This window comes from Haemaphysalis longicornis, unplaced genomic scaffold, assembly GCF_048455015.1.
Source record: "Haemaphysalis longicornis isolate Haplotype H1 unplaced genomic scaffold, Haemaphysalis longicornis Haplotype H1 scaffold_16, whole genome shotgun sequence".
In the NCBI taxonomy this organism is placed as follows: Eukaryota; Metazoa; Arthropoda; class Arachnida; order Ixodida; family Ixodidae; genus Haemaphysalis; species Haemaphysalis longicornis.
Window position 1 is genome coordinate 3,257,856 of NW_027526266.1, and position 22,790 is coordinate 3,280,645.

Sequence of the window (22,790 nt, forward strand, 5' to 3'; positions counted from 1 at the left end):
GCCTTTGGTTTCCCGCTGTGCAAACACGGAATTGGCGCGAGGTAGCCAGGGGAGTTCTCTTGCGATCTCTCATTGCTGATCACGGCGTGCGAAGTGCAAAAGTCGAAAGGACGAGTGCCCGGGATATACCTTTTCCACCCACCGGCGCACAATCTGTTTGGTCCGTTCGCATACTAATGAGACTCAGGGAACCTGTCGTGGCTGGTTCGGGAACCTCAAACCGAACGACAGCGCCGGAGAGACGACAAGGATTGACTTGGAACATTTCCTCTGCTTATATACAACGTTCATAAGAATAGACTCTCAAGGCCCCGAAGCACTGGCCAGATTGAAGCCCTGTGTGTTTTTTTTTTCATTTTTCGGGCTTCCTATGTATTGCGTGACATACCCACTTTTATTTGTTCGTGTCTGAGGTCTTCAGACACAGAAACACTCCATCGTATAACTGCATTCTTAATTGTACTGAAACTCTAGGCCATTGTATTTGCCCCTACACCTCAATAGAATACCTCCACTACCTCGTTTTTTCTGGATATATGCTGCTGCGTGTTGGTATTTTACGCATAAACGAACTATTTGGGACTACAGAGTGCTTGCATTTTTATATTGTAAACTGAATTTTTATTTAACATATCTTGGGTTAGAATACAAACATGTCATATTTTGCTCTTACTGATATACTGGGTGAAATTTTCGTTTTTTCCTACGAATTATTTCAGGTGATCATTTCCAAGACTGATTTGCCCCACATGTGCGGAAAAAACTGGGAATGCTTGATTTGTTTCCATTCCTAGCCATGCAATAGCCGCACAGTGATATAAATGCAATTCTTTGTATTAAATAGAGCGTTTTCTTGTTCCATTTAGATCCTACAGAATCAGCAGATAATGATCTGCTTTAATAATGCCGCTCTAGGAGGGCGGTAACCCGTTTAACGAGATGATGATAAGAAATAATAAATTGGGGTGGAAAGAACGGATTCGAGCAGCGCAGAAAAGGAGCGGTTGGAGGTTAATGGAAGAGGTTTTAGTGCAGCGGTAAACCTAATTAGGCTGTTAATTGTGACGATGTTGCTGATGGCGGTAATAACTGTTTCAACATGGCATTCTTGTACAGTTTCAATAAAGCGTAATGTATCCTGATCTTTACTTGCTTGTATGTGCCGGGGAAAAACTGCATACTTATTCACGCCATGTCAAGATATAGAGCTTGTAGCGGAAGCCGCTCGGAACCCCAGCGCAGCGGCTTCCGCAAGACGGGGCTTTTCCTTTCTCTCAGGTCTGCCGCCGGCTTGACGACAGTGCGCCTTTGTGGGGAACACGTTTTGTTGACGGCGCCGCATGCTTACTTCGGGGGTCACTTCCTCGCTCTCTTCAACTGTCGCCGTCGGGAGAGGCATAACTTGTTGTCCGGCCGACTCCCGGCATTAGTCCTGGCACGGTTGCCGTCTTCTCGCTTGGGGCCTTTTTCCTATCTCTTTTGAAGGACTCGAGGGTTCCCCTTATTTGCCTCATCGGGGGACGTTCTGAGTGTACGCATCTTTTAAAAATAAACAATCTTGTCTTGAAACTGCCAACCAGCTCCACGTCTGCTTTCTCGCCTCCTTCAGCAGCCGACATACCGGACTGCTACAACATTGGTGATATGAACAACAATTCAACGAACACGACGCGATAAGCTCCGACGACAACACTGCTGCCTCCACGCCTGCAGTCTTCGCCACAGAACTGAAGCTGCCAAATCTTTGGCCTAAAAATCCCAAAAAGTTTTGTTCAGCCAACTGGACTCCCTTGTTTAGCTCCGGCACATCAACTCGCAGTCGACGAAGTACCTTCAAGTCGTCTCAGCCCTGCCCCCCGAAATCGCCGACGCTATCGACGACATTTTTGGTTTCACCCCCACCCAAGAAAAATACGGCACCTTCAAGAAGATGGTGCTGGACCGCCTCGAGGCGTCTGAAGAAAGCAGACTTAAACAGCTCTTAAGTAGGGGAGAGGTGGGCGACCAAGGACCTTCCCTAGTGCTGCACCGGATGCGGCAACTACTCGATGTGCACGCGAGTAAGGACGGCCAGCTCCAACTTCTTCATGCACTTTTTCTGCAACGGCTGCCCCAGTCGGCGAGCTTGGTTCTCGCGGGTTAAGATGAGACATTCCTTGATCAACTGACGCAACTTGCCGATCGCATCACAGAATACTCTGCTCCAAACTTAGCGCCCAAAGCTGCTGCGAGAACACACGAACAACCAGATCGACTGTCGCGCCTTGAGGAGAAAGTGCAACTTACCGAGACCATGCAGAGACGTTTGCTGTCTGGCGCTCCCCAACAGGGCGAGCAACGACGCAACCGATCCTCTTCAAGACAGCCAAGCTCTTCCCAGAGAAGCCAGTCACGAGATAAACAGAATGCAATTTGCTGGTACCACCATCGTTTCGGTGCGGGTGCTAGCCGCTGCACTCAACCTTGCTCCTTTCCAGGAAACGCTCCGGCCAGTCGTTAACGGCGGCTTACGACATCGGCCCTCCGCCCAGGCGCCTGTTCTTCGTACTCGACCGCGTAATCAAGTCGCGCCTGCTAGTCGACACAGGCGCCTAAACCTCTATTATCCCGGCAAACTCCGAGGATCGCCGACGTAGCAAGGACATATCGTCGCTGCAGGCGGTAAACAACACTGCCATCGCTACGTACGGCTTCCGCTCGCTGACAATACGTCGTTGGACTCAGGCGCCTGTTTTGCTAGGCCTTCGTGGTAGCGGACTTTAATTTCGCCATACTCGGAGCAGACTTTCCCAACCACTTCAACCTGGTTGTGAGCGTACGTGACCGTTGCCTCAATGATAACAACACATCCATCAAAGTACGTGGTTTGGAGTCACACATCTGCTCATCTGGCATGTTCGCCTTCCAGCCAGTGTCTGCCTTCCACCACGTCCTGGCCGAATTCCCTTCTCTCACCAAGCCCCGCAACACGAAACAGCCGGTGAAACATAACGTCTCACACATCGTCACCACCAGGCCGCCCGTAACCACCCTGCCACGACGGCTGTCCAGCAACAGGCTTAAAGCTGCACGTATTGAGTTCGAACATATGCTGCTGCTGGGAATTATTCACCCTTCGTCTAGCAACCATTCACCGCCGCTGCACATGGGTGCTACGACTGGCGCCCATGCGGTGACTACAGAGCCTTGAACGCATTGACAACGCCGGACCAGTATCCTCTGCCACACATTCACGATTTTAGTGCGCGGCTGGCAGGTACAAAAATATACATCAAGATCGACCTCGTAGCGGCATACCACCAGATGCAACTCACGAGCAGTGGGAGAGTGAGTTCACCAGCTCAGACCTGAGTAAGCAGCTTTGGCTCGCTGAAAGGGTGAAGACGGCAGGCCGCACCAACGGGGTCCTGGACTGAGGACCCCGACCAAGATTCCGCTCGACTGTTATTAAAGTTTCCTCCTCCCCGTGCTCCTCCTCCTCTGTCGAACCGGAGGACATACCAGAGGCAGCCATAACAACTCCGTTCGGCCTGTTTAAGTTCGTCGTATGCCCTACGGCCTGACAAATGCAGCACAGACCTATCAAATGTTCATAGATGAGGTCACCTGTGGTTTTCCTTTCGTCTTTGTCTACCTGGATGACATTTGGTGGCCCGCGGAACTCCTACCGAGGACGAAGAGCACCTCCGCCAGCTCTTTCAGCCTCTGGATGAGCACGATCTGGTGTTGAAACCTCAGAAGTGCGTGTTTGGTGTCGAGGCTCTCAACTTTCTCAGCCATCACATCACTGCTGAAGTCAATATGCCATTGGAATCAAGGGTGAATCCGTCAAGAAGTTTCGTGCTCCAGCATCTTCCCGAAAGCAAAGAGATTTCTTCGGGCTCTTAAACTTCCGCCGGTGGTTTATCGCGTCTTGTGCTCGAGTACTTCAGCCAGTGACTGACCTGCTGCGCCGTGATGACCAACAAGCACCAGAATTTTGTTGGTCTGACGAACACCAGAACTCTTTTCAGAAAGCTAAAGACGAGCTGGCCGCGGCTACCCTTCTCATTCCTTCTCTGCCTGACGCTCCTACACGCCTCAGGGTGGTGTAATGTGTTGGGAGGCCCGTATTACGACGTTAAATCAGCTGAGAACACCGCTGTTTATTCCAAAACTCTACAGCCATGTTGGGTGCGGCTTCTCCGATCCCGGTTGCCAAACTACATTTCCACATTGGCTGTTCATGGTCACTACATTATCCCTTCAGGGAAGAAAAGAAAAGGTTACACAAAATATTTCAGATGCACAGGTCGTTGCCTGTTTCGTTGAGGGTACCGTCGTGAAACAGTCTTGGGAGTTGGCGACAGGGCTTGGCGAGGAGCAGCTGCACTGTTGCCAAAAAGGTCGCTGTTACCTGGCACAGTTTCATCGTCCAGACATGGCATGTCGACCTGGTCTTCGTGTTGCTTCACCTGAACAGTGCTGGCATCTTTGAAGAAGCTCGAGTTGCGACAAATTGACACTCTACTCCTGGACGCTGTGTTCTGGAGCCATTTCCCTTGGTAACTGTGTACGCATGCGGGTCATAGTAAGGGGGAAAACTTATTTTACCTGTCTTGCCTGCAGAGAACTTGTTGTCCAACACGCAGCTGGTTGGGGTTGGTGTGTCTCCAAGTGTCGGCATACTGTTTGTTGCACGCCTTTCTTTGGGTGTCATTCCGTTTAGCTTCGGAGTAGGGTTCACCGTCGACGTTGATGTCCACCTGTGGAGACGTGGTCGCTGCTTGAGAGATGGCTCAAGTCATAAACACGTGTTCAACACTGCCAGTGCCACGGTCCCTCACGATTGCGTGTATGGTTTTGGGTGCAGAACGACACACGTGAGCAAAATGTCCGATTTTGTGGCACGCGTTGCACTGCTTGCCGCGGGCGGGGCAGCTGGAGCGTCCTTTGCTGTGAGGCCACGATTGTCCACAGTTGTAGCAAGTTGCATATGCTTGTTGACGGCGTGGGGGCTTTCGAGAGGCTTTTCCTCGGTGCTTCGGCTGATGATGAGGTCGTGAGTTTTGCTTGCCATTGGTGTTTAAAGCAAGTACGGGCGCTACGTTGTCCATGCTCTGCTGATGGTCGTGTTCTATCACAGAGAGGTTGTGTTCAACTTCCTCGAACAATCTACCTTGCCTGAGTATGCCTGCCAGGTCCAGGTCGTGCTGCATGGCGTATGGGCGGAGGCGTGTTGACGTCGTAGAAAGTAGAATTTGATTTTTGACATCGGCGTCAGCATCAGCAAAGGCACAGTGCTTTGAGAGCTGGCGCAGCCTGGCGTAGATTGCGTCGAGCGATTCGCTTTCCAGTTGCTTAGCTTAACGGAAGCGGTAGATCTCAAATGTAGTGTTCACCCGTGGCGTGAAGTAGTTGTCGAGCTTCTGGCGGGCTGCAGAGTAGAAAGAAGGTGTGCAGCGCCGGGGGTACCGGTGCTTGAAACGGTAGATGTAGCCGCGGCGGCCGGGGGGTCGGGTAACGCACAGTAGATGTCGTAGACTTCCTCCCCAACGTAGTGTAGTAGCATGGCCGTCTTCCGGGCGTCGTTTGTGATGCCGCAGGCCACGATGAAGTTTTCGAAGCGCTTCACCCATCGCAACCATTCGGTGCTGAAGTTACTGGCGTAAGTGGCACGCGAGTCGAAAAAGGGAAATGCGGGAAGCAAGCTTTGCGCCATACCGCAACATTCGGTCGTTTGACGAGTGCAGGCGGCTTCGTTCTGGTTAAAATCTTCACTTGGCAGCTGTTGCGTTGTTCAGACGCATCCTCGTCGCCATTGCAACGTGTTGGGAGGTGCGTAATACGACCTTGATTCATCTGAGAAGAACACCACCGTTTATTCCAAAACTATACAGCCATGTTGGGTGCGGCTTCCCCCATCCCGGTTGCCAACCTACATTTCCACATTGGCTGTTCATGGACACTACAGGTGGACGCCTCCTCCACATCGGTCGCAGCAGCGCTGCCGCAACAGGAGGGTGCAAAGTGGAAGCGACTGGGTTTTCGAAACACCTGAAGCCTGCAGAAGTACGGTACAGCACTTTTGGAAGGAAAATTCTCGCAATCTAATGTTCCCTAAAGCATTTCCGCTACTCTCTCGAAGGTCGTGAGTTCTACATCTTGACAGACCACAAGCCCCTCACCTACGCATTCTACAACAACAGTTCCTCCTACTCAGAACGGGAAATTCGTCAGCTCTCATTCATCTGTGCGTTTTCTAGACATCCACGTCGCCGGGGTCGAAAACGAAGCAGCCGACGCCTTGTCTCGCGTAAACGCGTCCGGCACAAACGTCCTGGACTTTTTGGCGATAGCCGCAGCTCAGTGCGAGGACACTGAGTTGACCAGACTGAAAGGGGGTGATCTTCGCTCGTTCTTTCGGAAGTTGCACTTCCCTACATCCAGTGCACGATAATCTGCGATATCTCCCAGGCAACCCCACGACCTTTCGTCGCACTGAATTTTCGCCTACTGGTATTCGACACTTTCCCCTCAATCAGCCACCCAGGTGTCCGCACCACCCAGCGGTTGATAACGGAACGATTCGTTTGGCCCGGCGACAACGCGGACGTGCGAAGTCGGGCTGGGACATGTGAAACATGTCAGCAAGTGAAGGTGACTCGCCACACTCGACTGCGGAATTTCGGACTCCGGAGTGGCGGTTTTGCTACGTTCACCTCGACCTAGTGGGACCGCTACCGCCCTGCCAAGGTTTCAGGTACCTGCTCACATGCATCGATAGATACAGCTGATGGCCCAAGGCTATGCCAATTGCAGACACATTAGCTGTGACGGTCGCAGAGGCCTTTATTAAGGCATGGGTGTCCCACTTTCGCTGCCCCGCCCGCATAACAACTGACCAGGGACGGCAATTCCAGAACAACCTTTTTCCGCACTTTCGACCCTCCTAGGCATGAGGCTGCAGCATACAACTGCCTACCACCCCAATAGCAACGGAATGGTTGTTCGCTTGCACAGGCAACTCAAAGCTGCACTTACAGAGAGACTCGATCGCCAGCACAGGAAAGAAAACCTCCCGCCTGTTCTTCTTAGCGTACGCTCAACGGTGAAGGAAGATCTCGGCTTCAGCGCAGCGGAAATCGTGTACGGCTCAACAGTGCGCCTCCCGGGAGAATTCTTCTCCGACCAGGCATTTCCCGCCCCAGCAGCCTCCGACCATATCGAGAACCTGCGTGGATGGCTTGCGAAACTCAGGCGAACAGCACCTCGCATTGCCCGCAAAAGAAAGGTTTTAACTTTTCCGGACATGGACTCAGTTACACATGTGTTCGGGCAACACGGCGCAACGAAGCCGCCCCTCACTCCGCCATACTACGGCCCTTTCAAAATTGTGGGACGTATTAACAAGACCATCACTATCGACATGCGGGGCAAACGAGAAGTCGTCGCCATCGACCGCACCAAGCCTGCTCATATTGAGGTTTCTGTTCATGCAGCCTGTCACGTACGTTTTAAATGATAACCAGTGGTTTCCGACCTTTCGACATTCAGCCGGTAACTGCTGACTTTCTTTCAAAGCTCCGCAATCTAGTGGGGGGGAGCCTCTGTAGCGGAAGCCGCTCGGCACGCCAGCGTAAGCAGCTCCCGCGAGATGGGGCTTTTCCTTTCTCTCCGGTCTACCGCCGGCTTGACGACAGTGCGCCTTCGTGGAAGGCGCCTATTGGCGACGGCGCCGCATGCTTACTTCGGGGGTAATTCCGCCGCTCTCTTTAACGGTCGCCTTTCGGGGAAGCGCTTAACTTGTTGCCAGGCCGTCTCGTGGCATTATTCCTGGGGCCGTTGCCGTCTTTTCTCTTGGGGGGCCTTTTTTCCTCTCTCTTTTGAAGGACGGGGGGTTCCCCTTCTTTCCCTCGTCGGGGGACGTTCTGAGCGTAGGCATCTTTTTAAAATGAACAGTCTTGTATTGAAACTGGAAACCAGCTCTACGTCTGCTTTCTCGCCTCCTACAGCAGCCGACATTTCAGGCTGCTACAAGCACGTGGATTTAAAGCAACTGTAGGAGTCCACTCTACATTTTCAACATCTTTTTTACTCCTCGAATGACACACTCGATAAAGTGTACAATAATAAATCCACTAATTCTTGCCTTCATGCCATCCAATATGATCAATTGGGTTCTTCGATCAATTTGGTTAAACATTCAAAAAAATTTCATTCATTTTTCGCAAACAAGTGTTAAGAGTAGTTTAATGCAGAATATAGATTTTGGATACGAAACTACAGTCGTACGTCACCTGTGGGTTGCTACTCTACACTGGAAACTCCAATAAAGTCAATATGTATCGAAAATTACTTTGCAAATGCTAACGCACGTTACGGTCAGAAGCATGTTGTCAGGCGACAACACAAACCGCTGTAAACAAAGAGCGCGGTCTTTACCGGTATGATATTACTGATGCCTTGTGCCCTGACATTGTAAGATAAAAAGCCGACGCGTGTATTTTGTGTCCTGGATACGAAGTGACTGCTTCGGGTGTTGTTTCCAAAAGCGACAAGCACAGATTCCCCAAAAAATAAAAGCTACCGGCATCGTCAAACGTTATTTTTTTTGTTCAAAATAAAGACAGGCGACCGGTTTCAGTGCTATCTGAGAGGTTGAATATACGGCCTATCCTAAGTTAATGTGGTCGGTTATATGGCGGGTGCGCTGAAACCATCTGGTCTCGTGATAGTTGTGTTAATATAACAATTAGCCTTAAGAAGCCAACGTCCTGTGTTGTAATGTTTGAATAGTGCCATTTTTAAAGTGAAGCTTTCGATACTCCGCTGATGGCATTCAATTTCCCAGGATGATACACTGCAGGAAAGCCAACATTACACAAAGAGGTTCACACATTGATGATTCCTACAGGCGACGGCACCTCAAGCGTCCTCGTTGGTCTGATATGTTTATGCGATTGCGCCATTCCGACACGTTAATAAGCTTGTATTAAAACGGAAAATTTCTTTGTCTAACTGATGGCTACGTCCCATCACCAAAGTGTGTTCACTTCTACACCCCCATCGACAGAGATCCAGTCCCTCGAGAGTAAGCGTAGCATTTCAACAATTTTTTCGTGAAATGAAGTTGCATTGACGTTTTTCTTCAACAGCGAAGCTCCCGAAAAAGCTGTCTTGTACGTTGTAGGCCTACGGCTACAACGAAAAGGTCTAAGCGCCTGAAAAAACTGTCGTGTACGTTGTAGGCCCACGGCTACAACGGAAAGTTAGAAAGCTGCCACAGCTACAAGAAAAGTGCAACGTAATATACGATAGGCAGGCTTGCACATTGTGCGGCGCGTTTTTTTATATATATGTAGGATAAGCTTAAGCTGATTCGGGCGGTTTTGCTATGGCGGCATTAAAACATTACGCAGGTATGACTTGCTCCGAACACCAGACCTTAATAACTGTTTCCTAAATGATATCATCTTTTTTTAACATGCGCTTGTTTTCGGCTACTCCTACATTCACAAGCTCCAATTATCTGGTGTCCTTATTTCGCATGAAAAATGTTTATCGTTTGGTCCTAGTTTGGCAGAAAGAACACATTAGGTCTTGGCCTTGGTTTTACAAGAGCTGTTTAAAGAAGGCGTTCAGCTGTTGCGAACCATTAAAGAGCAAGGCTGTGTCATAGTTTACAACAAAACAACAAAAACAGGGGACTGACGTAAAGTAACAAACACAACCTATTGAGTGTGTAACAAATATCGCGTACGGTACTTATCTATTATGTGGTGGTAGTCCGAAGCAATAAGCTATTCAATGTAATCATCAAGAACCGCGATTTTGCTATTACGTCGAAGAGCAACTACAGTAAGTATTAAAATGAATGATGTATCAGAGAGATTACACCTTGAGAAATAGTTGAGGTTTTCTTGATGAGAAACAGCGTCGGGTAATGTCTGAGTAAATGATCACAGATCAACCCATAAAGGAAATTATTTCGCATCATAAAAATCTTTAAGATGTATGATTTACTGCGAATACAAGGATGTTTGTACATCTTAAGTTCCGTTTTTCGCCGGCATTGTGATGTTTTTGCATTTTCAGGGACATTTCAGTAGTTACTCCTAAAACTTCGACTATCCAGGCATCTCATTTTTTTGGCTGAATTGGCGTTAGGGAGTGCCTAAACAATCAAAAGTTCCATTCCCAACAATCTAATACCCTTCTAGGTAATGGAGGCAACTCATGCGCGAAGTGCTCAAACCACGTTTTGCTGTTTCGAGAAGTGCTTCTCTTTTGCGCTTCCTTCCATGAGAACGCACGGAGAAAGCGGGGGACCGACACGGTTGCTACTCTTGATTCTGACGAATTAGAACTTCATCCTTGGCTCATTGACAACCTCGACCCCAGGAACCAAGGTAAAACAGCGCCATGGCAAGATTGTATAAAGCAAGCACCCTCGACGGCAACGTTCAGTGGCCACAGCGGCAACGCATGATCGACGTGCTCAAACAAGTTTCTATTTCAACAAGTGCTTCTCATAAGCGCCTTCTTTCATGGGAACGCATGCAACGTGCGCATGAGCGACCCAGCTGCTGCCACTGATAGTGCCGAAAAGGAACTTCGCCCTTGGATCATCAACAACCTCAACACCTGGAATAACAGTCAAAAAACGCCTTTTCAAGACCGTATAAAGGAAGCACCCTCGCCGGCCGTATGCGACGGGGAGGGGGAAGGGGGACATGGCGGCAAGCAATAGGGGATGTGCTCAAACAATTTCCTGTAGCAAAGGGTTAGTTGAGACTCGTTCGTTGAGTGGAGGTTAGTTGAGGTTTAGGTTAGGTTAGTTGAGCAGCAATCGCTTCCTCGTAGTGCCGCCGTCCCCACAGGTATTGTTTTCTTTTTTCGCTTCACTATGCCCGCTTTTCTCCGCTGACATTGAGATAATTCCTGGACGTAATATATAAAGGGGTTTCGTGGTGGAGAAATTTCCATTAAGGGCAACCTAAACTACCACACCGAAAGACTTAAGGCCCTAAAAGTCATTTTACAGCTTTTCAGGGACCAAGCATCGAGTCTTGCTGAGCTGAAAGAAACAACCGAGAGGCTGAATTCAGCTTTTGAAAAGCAACAGAAAAAAACTGTTGGTTTGGAAGACCGAGTGCGGCGAAACAAACTAATAGCTTTCGGAATACTGGAGCATGAAAATGAAGCATCACAAGAACTTGAAAAGGAAGGTTCGAAAAATTTTGAAGGAAAAGCTGGGTGTTAATTTAAAAACAAGAGATCAGATGCAGATACAGTCGAGCCCGCTAGTAACGAACCTGAGCGTCACGCGGCCTCCGTTCCTTATATCCCGACGTTCCTATTAAATGGACCACAGTAAAAAAATCAGTAGTCAAAACACAATTTATTTTTTCGCGAAGAAGTCCATGATGGCTGTTTGTTTCTGCAATGCAGACGTGATGAGGGTGGTCTCCAGTTTAGTTAGAGCAGCCGCGTGCTCTTCGCTGAGGCCTTTGGCGTAAACAAGTTGTTTGATGGGCTATATGTAGCCCATTGCAACAGGCGCGCTTATAAGCGCAGGCTCAGAAGCTTCTTCGTCGTCGGCGTCCGATTCCTCCACATAGCTCTTGCCCTGCACTTCAATAACGATGCCCTCGTACGTGCACGGTTGCCCATTGTCACCATCTTTATCGTCACAAACAAAATCGTCCCAGCCGAGGTCATGGCCCCCATGTTGGAGTCGATGACTCGCTGCAACGAATTGGCGTCGGACTGACTATCGGAAGCATCAGGTTCGGATTCAGGCTGCGTGTCGACGAAGTAGGTCTTGCGGAAACAATTCCGTACATAATTGGCTGCCATCTCCGACCAGGCAGCCTTCACTATCTCTACAGCTGAATACAGCGAAACTCGAAGCGACAAGTTGGCTGCCGGGCGGTCAAGAGCTATGACCCAGCGCTCTACAACGCGGCACCTATACGATGCCTAAAACCACATAATATTCCGAAATAAAGTGGCTGCACTTTCGAAGCGTTATTGGGTGGCAGAAAAAGCAGGGTCAGTGCCGTCAGGGAAGTTTGCACGTGGTACGCAGAGCAGTTATCGATTACGATCAGCGCGCGCCTGCCTTGCCTGTGCATGTCACGGTAGAACTCGCTCAGCCACTCCGCGAATAGACCGTGCTTCATCCACGGCTTAGAATTGTGCCTGTAGCGCACGGGCACATAACTCCTGAAGCCACGCGGCTTATTCAATTTTACGATGAGGAAGGGCACGCGCCGGTCGCTGCCATGCATGTTAGGGCACACAAGTGCTGTGACGCGCACTTTGCTAAGCTTCCCGCCAGTGCATGTGTCGCCTTTCATAGCGTGAGTTTTATCCGGCAACATCCGGCAAAATAACGCAGTTTCATCTGCGTTATAGACGTCACGCTCCACAGAGCTTGAAATAACTTAATTTTTTTTCATACCACGCTGCAACATCTTTGTCCCTTGCAAACGCCGCATCGCCTACAAACGACTTAAAAACAATGCAGTGCTACACCTTCAACCGATGTTGTCACCCATTGCCTGGGCAGAAGTAGGGAAAATCTACGTAGAAAGCAAAGTCTCTGTCTTTGCGTAGAATCAGTGGGGGTCTTATTGGTATGTTGCCAGAACGCCCGTCGACGTTCCTACACGTCGACGTTCCTACACGTGCGTCCTACACGTCCGCATAGGTGGCCCTCCGCAGGTGCTTCCTGTCCGTTGAGTTGGCGTCGCCACTGACTATGTTATCCTTGTTTTTCAGAAGCGTCGAAATTGTGGATTTTGACACGCCGTTCTTATTTACTAACTCGCAGTTTTTCACGCCTTGGGAAAGTTCGGCCAAAATGGCTCGCTTTGCTGATGTCCAGAGCTTTTAGTTTCAGAGGTGCACCCGTGTGAGAGGTCCAGGAAACGCGTAGTTCGTCCGGTTTCCTGCGATGAGGTTCGAAAAAGCGACCTGCACCGTCAGAGCTGGGCAGAGGCCGTCATTGCAACCTGCATCGCGGCGCCGACCGTTTGCTGTAACCGATCGGCAGGGCTAAAAGCCGTTTGTTGTACGTGGGATATTATGCCACTGAAATAACGTATATTTTGACGGTCACGCGGGTTTTGTTTGCTATAAGCGAAAGTTCGTTTTAAGTGCGGCCGTTATATGTGGGCTTGACTCGGAAAGCCGCATAACAACAAATCTTCCAAATAAACCTTCAGGCCTGGTCCAGTAAAACGGAAGCTTTATGATCAACAGATAAAAAACTGTTTTTCAAAACTGCGGAAAGCTCAAAGGAAGTGAAGAAAGAGAAGAAGAAGAGGTTTTAACTTTTCCCAAAATTTCATATGTACAAATGCTGTGAGTCAGACCTGAACCCACAGCCCCAAGGCTAGTTTTGGATCCATACAAAAAATTTCACGTTTTTTTGCTCAAGTCAAGAACAAGGAACATTTCAAGGGTACAAATATATGTAACAAGAAACATTTATTGATGCAATACGAAAATAAAAGTCAAAATTTGAGAAAGAATAAGGCTACATACACTTGGCAACTATACAAACTATCAGAGACAAATACGTATTATATGCTGTATAGCAAACTTTCAACTGGGTGAACTATATGTGTCAGACATCATGTAGGCTTTTATTGACTGTTCGTTTTGTGCCATACATTTTATTGTTGGTGGTAGGCTATTCCCTATTTTTGTGCAAATGAACGGAATGCTTCGGCACCCATATACATTTCATGTCTTCGGTAGATTCGTGTTATTATTGTTAGCATGCCTAGTATTTCTACTAGAAAAGCTTAAAATAAATGAGTGGTACGGGGTGTTAGTACGTATTGCCCTCTTCATTTTTACTGCTGTTTTGTAATCTCGTGCTTTATTGAAGTGCCTGATGTTCAGCTCTTTATAATTTCCGAAGAGTTTGCAGTTTTTGATGGTTATGCAATTATACGCACGGAACTCCTTTATAAAATAATTATAGGCATGCAGTACGATTTGTAAGTGTAGCCCCATGACGCTACACAGTAGGTAAATGTGAGTAAAAAATATTCAAGGAAATTTGGCGCAGTGTTGTCTCGGTGAAGTGTTTCTGGGCTTGAGTAAGAGTAAAGCATCCAAAAGATAGCTTTTGGCAAACGGTTTTTATGTGCTTCGCAATAGGCTATGATGTGTCCAGTGTCGCACCTAAGTATTTTATGGATCTGCTTGGCAAATTGCTTTGCCATCCACGTATCCACGTTAAGGTTACACACGTGGGATAAGTGATTTTGACATGAAGAAAAATTAAGAAATTTTGTCTTTTTAATATTTAGTAGTAGTTTCTGTTGAACCACCCTAATGTTGTCGCGAGATCTTCATTTGCCAGAGTTCCAGCTTCTGCCGCTGAGTTACAGCTGATTAATAGTGTTGTGTCATCAGCATACAGGATTGCTTTCGGCTAAGTAAGAGAAGTAACGTAGTCATTAACAAATAAAGAAAAGAAAATAGGACCCAGAACAGGGTGTCGTACCGGAATCAGAACTGAACCGAGAACCGGAACCAAACCCGAATTTTGGCCCGGAACCGGAACGGAACCGCAACCGTATTTTTTCTGCCATTTCGGAACTGAACCCGAAAAGGAAAGAATCAAAGAAGCCGTTCCGAACGGGTTCCGGGGCTTGGAAACTAATTTCTAGTTTTTGATTATGGTGCTTTATGTGCAAAGTACCTCAGCCACAAATTACTGCTCTATGCCCATCAGATAACGTGCAAACTCGCACAAAATGTTTTTTTCTCTTTCCCGGTCTTGACGTTTCCGACGGCTCGGATTACGTCATTAAGTCCGTGTAACGGCTGTTTGCCGGTTTTCCTTCAGTTGCAGTAATGACCGCTTTCAGATACCCGATTTAAAAAAAAAGCCACAGAAACAGAGCAGCAATGGAAGGCGTATCTGATGCTGCGAGTAAATAATGCAGTGCCGCTTCGTGCTGGCTATAACTGTAGCTTGTGCAGTGGTTACAGACGCGAGGAAAAAGTGAGAGCACTCATCGAATGTGCCGCAGGGTCTTTTTAATGTAAACTTGCCGTGAAATATTCTTAATGGTTTCTATCTGCATGGTGCTTAATCTTGTGTAAACTTTCCGGATGTTGTTAATTTGAATGTATCCCTGCCCCCTCGTGAAGGTTTTCTGGCAAACCATCAACAATACATTCAAAGCTTCCCCTTATTCTTGTTTGAATATGCAGTTATACACAATCAGCAGTGAGACAAAAACACTCCCGATTTTCCACGTCATCGACACTCTTCTCGTACAGCGCCGTTGTGTCCCTTATGCTCTAAGAGAGCATGAGAACAGAAAATAATTTTGGGGTCTTCTCACTTTCACTGTTAAAGTATATGAGGCAAGATTTTCATATTATCTTTAAAGTTCTCAGAAAAGAAGTCGATTAATGCGGATTAGCGGGTTTACTTGGTAGCAGCGGTTGCGGCACCAGTGGTTGCAGCGCAGCAGCGGTTGCAGCGCAAAGAACGGCGTAAAACGAACGCGGTATCCTTCTGTTTCGCAGGCTATTGGCATTCGCCAGCCACCGTGCGCATTTTTGGTCGTCCATGTGCACATCGTCGTCGGAACGAAGAGGTACCAATTAAGCCCTGCTGCGCCTGCGCCCAACTGTCCTGCGATGAATTATACTGCACCTGCACCGTGCAGCCGCTGGGCTTCTTAAAGAGAGGACCAAGCCATCACAGAGACCACTTGGCAGCAGCGGTTGCGGCGCAAAGAACGGCGTAAAACGAACGCAGTCTCCTTCAGTTTCGCAGGTTGGTGCTGTTTCTATGCACGTTGTAAATTTGGGCCGCAACTACTGCGGCTGGTGGTGGTGCTGTTGTATACACTGCTGTTCTCATTTGCCGCTCTGTGCAACTATGCCCCGGGATGTAACAGTCCTGTGGGCGATAAGTCGTTCACTCGGGACGTCGTGTTGATTGAATGTAGCGACTGCTGTCAGGCATTCCACGCCGACAAATGTGCTGGAAATTTCTGAAGCAACTATCCAGTGCAAAGGGCACGCATACTGCGATGCATGGCGCTGCCCTACCTGTAGGCGGTCGAGGTTGCGAGCAGCACCAGCTGAATCAAAAGAACTGAGTAGTGAGGCCAACCTGCAAGATGTCCGAATTTCGATGCAAGCTATTAACGACAAGCTGGACAAACTAGTAGCGCTCAGAGAAACGGTTGAGAGCATTGACGACGCCATACAATGCCTGAGTAAGCAATACGACGTAATACTTAGAAAAATGGAGCAGAATGAGCATGACGTCAAAGACCTTAAGCGTAGATTGGGAAAGGTAGAGATGCGGGACCGAGAAGTAGCTGAACTACAGGCAGAAATAGATAATCTTGAGTGGAGGAGCCGCAGACTCAACCTAGAATTCCACGGAATAGAGGAAACGGAAGACGAAAACTTGCTAGAAGAGATGAGTGCCATGGCACCCGCCGCGGTGGCTCAGTGGCTAAGGCGTTGCGCTGCTGAGCACGAGGTCGCGGGTTCGCTTCCCGGCCGCGCCCGTGTGTACGAGATTTCGGCGCACGTTAAAGATCCCCAGGGGCCGTATTCTGCTGGCCATCCGGCGCGCCTCGGATTAGATCCGAGACGCAGTCCGGTGCGGTCACGTGAGGAGGCGCTCGGATGGGGTGTCACGCCATTGGCTCGGAGCGAAAACGTCAGCCGGCCTGCATCACGCGGCTATATTTTGGCTATATTTTGGTGACGTCACGTAGCCAAAAGCTCCTGCTCGTTCTCCCGCGACCGGCGCGTGAAATCCGGCGCGGTTGAGAGCGCATCGGATTGTACGATGGCTGCGTATAAGACGCCTGTGTTTGCACTTTTGTTGGAGCTGCTGGAGGAGGATCCCGTGCCTGAGCGTCGACTGAGCGACGGCGACTTTCAGCGCCGTTTCCGTGTCAACAAGGGCCCGGCGCGGATGCTGTGCGACGCACTTGACGAGTACGTTAGGCCTCGAGGTGCGACGGGGCTATCTACGGAAGCGAACGTGATGTGCGCGCTGAGGCTCTTCGCTACCGGCAGCTTTTCGGTAGCGGTGATACTCTTGGCATGACGCAGCCGTCGGTCAGCCGCAGCATTCACGCCGTTGCCAAGGCGCTGAAATTGGAAGCCCTTATCGGCCATCGAGGTGCAGCGAAGTGTGAACAGATACGAAGGTGCTGTGCTTGCTGTGTCTCTCTTCGCAACTGACAGTTTGCAAAGCGTTTTCTGCCACCATGAAACACTGTCGCACCCCGACGCCAGTGGCAGCTTTCACACTGTGGTGTCGGCACTGACGGAGCTCCGACACACGAGGGTTTTGAATACCCCGGCGACGTAAGCACGGTGTAAGTACTACTTGTTTCTGGCTACGTTTGTTACGGAAGCAAAATATTGTTTTGCATCGAAGGGAAAAGGAGCGCGATGTCTGAAAAGCAGTCACTGAAATGTGTTTGTTTTAAGCGGTGTGGTGTGGTGTGGTGGCAGTGATCTCCCATAAATTTCGCAATTCTGCATGATCAAAGTAGTGTCAAAAAAAAAACTTAGCAGATGCATGCATATGTAAATAATCTTTTAACTCTCCGGCCTATGTTCGCTTAAGTGAAATGATATCGAAAAGGTATGTCAATAAATGTAGCTAAAATGAACACGTTCAGAGGTATCGAATAGGGTGGCGTCTTGAAAGAAAAAAAGCTTATAAAGAAAGATAAACAGGTGTATTGTGTTGGTCGTCTAACTGACTTCATAAAGAACCGTGTAATATATGCGTAACGTATATCGCCCTCGCCCCGCCCCCATCGTGTGTCAACTGCTTCGGCGCCTTGTCACTTCGGCTGAGATGTTTTCCCCTGCTTGACACATAGTGAAAAGGTGACAAGTTCCGCTTGTCGGCTCGTTTTAAGGGTTTATCGATTTCGAAATGCGGGGTGGGGAGGGAAGGGGTTGTATTTCGCAGTTGTATCGCATAGATGGGTGGGAGGGCCCTTATCTATAGTTGTAAGTAACCAATTTTCCTCTCAGGTCGCCTGCATGCTCTAATTCCCCTGCTACGCGAAACAGCGACGATTAAAGAAAAGGCACATACAACACGGCGACGTCGTTTGTCGTTGCATGCAGTTGCGGAGTGAATCAGTTCCAAGTAACCCAGTTCTTTGTATTCTTGCTCTTGTTTTTTACCTTTTCCTTTTTTCAAACTGTGTACTTGTTTAATGCTTTAGTACATATTTGTGTTATGTATTTCTTTCAGGTGTGCGACGCCAGTATGAAGGCCCTGACCGTGACTGCAGACTACAGTGCCTTTGTGTGACTGGTGGCTGTTCACTTTTGCCCGTGACGTGTAAAGCCTGGCGAGTTCTGGGGTTGATGGTGGCCACCTGCTCGACTCGTGGCTCATGACACCCCCTGCTCGTAGTCCAGGCCCCAGTCACCTGAAGAAAAGTACAATGCCGCACATGCTTCGATGTGCTCTGTCGTGAAGTGCAGCATTGCAGTTCTCAAGAGCTGTTTTCCTTGCCTGCAGTAGCACCAGCTTTTCTTTATAGGCCTCTTCTGGCAGCCAACATTGTCAGTGTGTGTTGTGTGGCTGCCTGTTGGAACGACTGACTACAATAGCTGCAGCAGCACCAAGGGACGAGGGCAGTGATACAGACGACGCGGCTGATGCGGTGTCTGCCCCCGACAGGAGCAAGAAGCTCCTGAAGGACAGGGCAACCAACGCATCTTCAGACAGCTTTGTGGCACTAAACATGTCATTTTTAACTTTCGTTTCTGATTGTGTGTGGTGTGCGGTGTTTGTTTTGTCGGGAAAAAATTGTTTTGTTGTTGTTTCAAGTAGCATATACTTTGCCCTGACGCGACATTGTTTCCTGTAGAGAAGCTTCTTGTCGTTTTGTGTTTGACATGGTTGTGTGAGGACAACAGAGAAAGTTGCTTTGCTTTCGACCACTATATACTATGTCTTGACACGGTGTTGCTTGATCTGGGATAGGCCGTGACTACTGTTTTGATGGGTCGTGAGGCCTTGTTGTGGGTATAGAGACCGGTCAAGATTCTCTTGAGAAAATTCTGTTTATTACACTGTAACCGTCATTCTGCTGTGAAGCAAAGAATGATGATGCATGTACCACAAAAAAAAATAATCAGTATACGGCGGACTCTTCTGGACACATTTAGTTCAATCCTGTCAAGAGTTATAATATGACATAGCACAACCATTGCACGGTGACTTTGTTTGGAAATCTCTGACAGATCATTTTACTTAAGAGAACACGATATGGCAGTATGCATCTCCACTGTTGATACAAAAAGTAAACATGCTTAAAATGTTGGAGGCTGTCTCTTAACAAAGAGTTCACTGTCATGGTTTACTCTGACATTCTCATGATAAGTGGAAAAATGGTCACAAAAGTTTCATTTACCCCACCATTGCATGTATTCTAGCACTCAGTGCTTTGATGACTGCTTGCTTAGATTTTTAAAGTGATATTGCAATTTTTTCTATCATGAAGGACACCTGCTTGTAAAAAATAATTATGATATGCCAACAGCAGCATCTACAAAGGCGTATTGAATTTTTCCTCAATAAATCAGGGTGTGACAAGTTATGTTGAACTGTTTCCTTTTTCCCCTGCATGCAGCAGCACCGTCCAAGAGTAACCAACACTGGGAAAAAATAATCGTGACAAAATCAACTATAGCATTTCTGTAGTAATGGTACACAGCCTTATTTAAAGTGCACAGAAACCAACGTAACTTCATTGCAAAAATAAAGAAGGGCACATTGATGTTTGTGATGCAATGCCAAAACTGCTTTCTCTACTCCAGCTTGTTAAAGTGCTCATAGTTGGCATCTATTCTTGTTAAGGCCCACAGTACTGGTTGTTCGTTCAGGGCCTTCCACAACCAGCAGCTCTCCAGCTCCAGTGTGCCTGAAAATGTGTTCATTATGAGCTTAACGGCCAAAAAACAATAAGGGGTTGAAAATTCGGTCTCTATGTTAGTTAAAGAAGTGTATTGCGGTATATTTCACCTATTTAACCCTCAAGGGTACAAGCAATAAATAGGGAAATGGAATTACAAAATGTGCTAACGTAAGGATACATTGCAGGTGTTCAATTACAAAAATTGCACCTCATTGCACAGTCACTGAGTTGTACCTATGCTTGTAGAAACAAGTGATTATCGTGGATGGAAACAATACCTGCGGGAAGGCGGTTTGATTCTCGGGATGTTTTAAGAAAAAAAACTGAGCAAACTACTTCAAGTTGCATGATTAAGCACCAAATTTGTGGGCGTGGTCAATGTGACGTGATACAGGCTTAGGCTGTTAGAGCAGTTCGTCACGCAGAATAGCATACTAATACAGCTCATGAAACAAAGCAAGGCGGGAAACGTATCCTCGGGACGCTAAAGATTGGAGGTCAGTACTCTCTTTCATTGACGTTGCTTTTGCACACCTGCTTTCATTAAAAAAAATTAAAACGAGCTTGCCGTGATATTACCGCGAACCATGTATGGGTTTGTTTATTTACTGTTTGTTTTTATCGCCCGGCCACGCCTGGCTCTGTTATCTGTGTCCGCGAAGCGCGTCTTCCATTCTTTATTTTTATGCCGCACGGGCTATCTCATTCACATAAGCAGACTGTTTCGCCCTAATGGCACTAGCCCAGAATAATCTTCTCTGATCTACAATGTTCTGTATTTCAATGAACGGTTCGAGAAACACTTGCGCCGAAAGATAAAAGCGTGCAGAGCAGACGCCGCGGCATTCGATTCGACGACACTCGCCTGCACAAGTCACTCTGTTGACCGCTGCTTCGCCGCCTCTGTATTCTTTTGAGTTGTTAGGGGAGCACAAGTTCGCTACAATAAACTTGTTTTTCCTTCAAGACAACTTCGTCATCCTTGGCTTCGTGACAATATAAGTACGCAATCTGATCGTGCGCAAAACGCGCACACATGCGTTTTGAAAAACGGGTTTAATTCACTGCACAAGCGAGAGTGGTCGAACAATGACATGGCGTTAGAAAATCGATCGAAATATCGTACTGACGTCACAGCCCTCTTATATATAACTGCCGGGCAACAGCGTACCGTTTACGTCGCTTTTCGTCCCAAGAGAACGCCATTGTGGGACGAAATTTTTGCGCAGCAGCTTACTGAGCGTTCAAATATGCCTCCTTTAAAAACAGCTGTGCCGCGCGCAGCGCTCCCTGGCGCCTCATAACGAAACAAAGTAAAAACATAAATGCGTGTAAACCAGTTAAACTAGCATTAGCAGCAACGGCAGTGCCCGTGAAAACACACAAAGAGGAAAGGCTTTGTTATATTTAAACAATTTTATTAATTTCGATCTAGCAGCATTTCAAAGTTATGAGATTGTCCCCGAAGGCGTTGACACGCACTTCCGGACAGGACGTACTGCCCACGATCTCCCGAGGCATGCTCCGAAGGCGGAGCTTTGGCGATTTTTACGTCATTTTGACGTCACGAACATCCGAGGCGCATCGGATGGGCGCCGGATAGCAGAATACGGCCCCAGGTGGTCAAAATGAATCCGGAGCCCTATACCAAGGCGCGCCTCATCGCCTGCGTTGCGTCGGGGCGTTAAACCCTACAATCATCATCAATGCAATGGCAGCTAAACACCAACTCCTGCTACTCGCAGAAAATGACGTGGGCAACATTCATTGGCTTCCGCCCAAAAAAGATAAGACGCCGTTCCTTATCTCTAATTTTGCGAAGCAAGCAGACCGAGACTTTTGGTGGAAAAACAGAAAGAAACTGATCAGCCTAGACACGGACTTCTCCTTAGCGGAAAACCTGACGAAAAGAACGCGTGCGCTGTTGTTTGAGGTAAAGAATCGGCTAAAGAAGCGAATTTCAAGTATGCACGGCACTGAAATGGTAAAGTTCTAGTGCGGAAAGCTGATGGGGAGAAAGCCATACGCATCGCGAATGCTACTGATCTGAACACACTAAGTTAAAGAAAGAGAAAATGATCGGCTCAACATGGCTAGCATAGGAAACGATTCTTACGTGCTTCCGCAAGCGTTTTCGCGAAGTTTAGAAAATTTGTATTCCAGCCTGTTTAAATATTTTCACTTGAATGTGCATTCGGTAAATAATAAACCGTCCGATCTTAGCCTTTTTTTAACAGCTGAATCACGTATTCGACATCATAATGTTAACTGAAACATGGTCGACAGATGAAGCCAGCGTGTTTCGCCTGCCTTCGTACAATATTCTACCGTAATCAAAATTCGGGTCGTGGGGGTGGTGTATGTATTCTTGTGAAAAAGATATTTGACTATGACCTAATTCAAAAATTCACCACGTCTTGCAATGACATCGAGTTTCTATGAGTTAAACTACAATACGTGGTTCTTGCCATTTGTTGTACACCACCAAGCTGCAAAACGGCATGTTTTCTGGAAAACCTGGACACGTTTTTTTTTGCGTTCGCTAATACAAATCGCTTTGACGTTGTGTGTGGCGGTGACATGAACATAAATATGCTCAAACAGGAAGCTGTAGTACAAAAACTTGATATTTTGTTGAAGTCGCATTGCTTTTTTATGTGATCACTGTTCCTACGAGAATCACCAAAATGTCTTCGTCCTTGATTAATTTACAAGTGGAAATTTGAACGCAAAAATTCGAAAAAGACACGGAAAGACAAGACAGGACTAGCGCTCAGTTACAACTGTGTTTATTTTGCCGAAAGCATCGAAATGTAAGAGTAGACGGAGCCCATTATCATGTTT

The 22,790-nt window shown here is 47.8% G+C and overlaps 2 pseudogenes; one reads left to right on the forward strand and one right to left on the reverse strand.

Annotated features, from left to right (window-relative positions):
* Positions 1 to 3,630: 3,630 nt before the first annotated feature.
* On the reverse strand, positions 3,631 to 5,701 carry LOC144166191 (uncharacterized; annotated as a pseudogene).
* Positions 5,702 to 13,983: 8,282 nt separating this feature from the next.
* On the forward strand, positions 13,984 to 22,010 carry LOC144166192 (uncharacterized; annotated as a pseudogene).
* Positions 22,011 to 22,790: the final 780 nt, after the last annotated feature.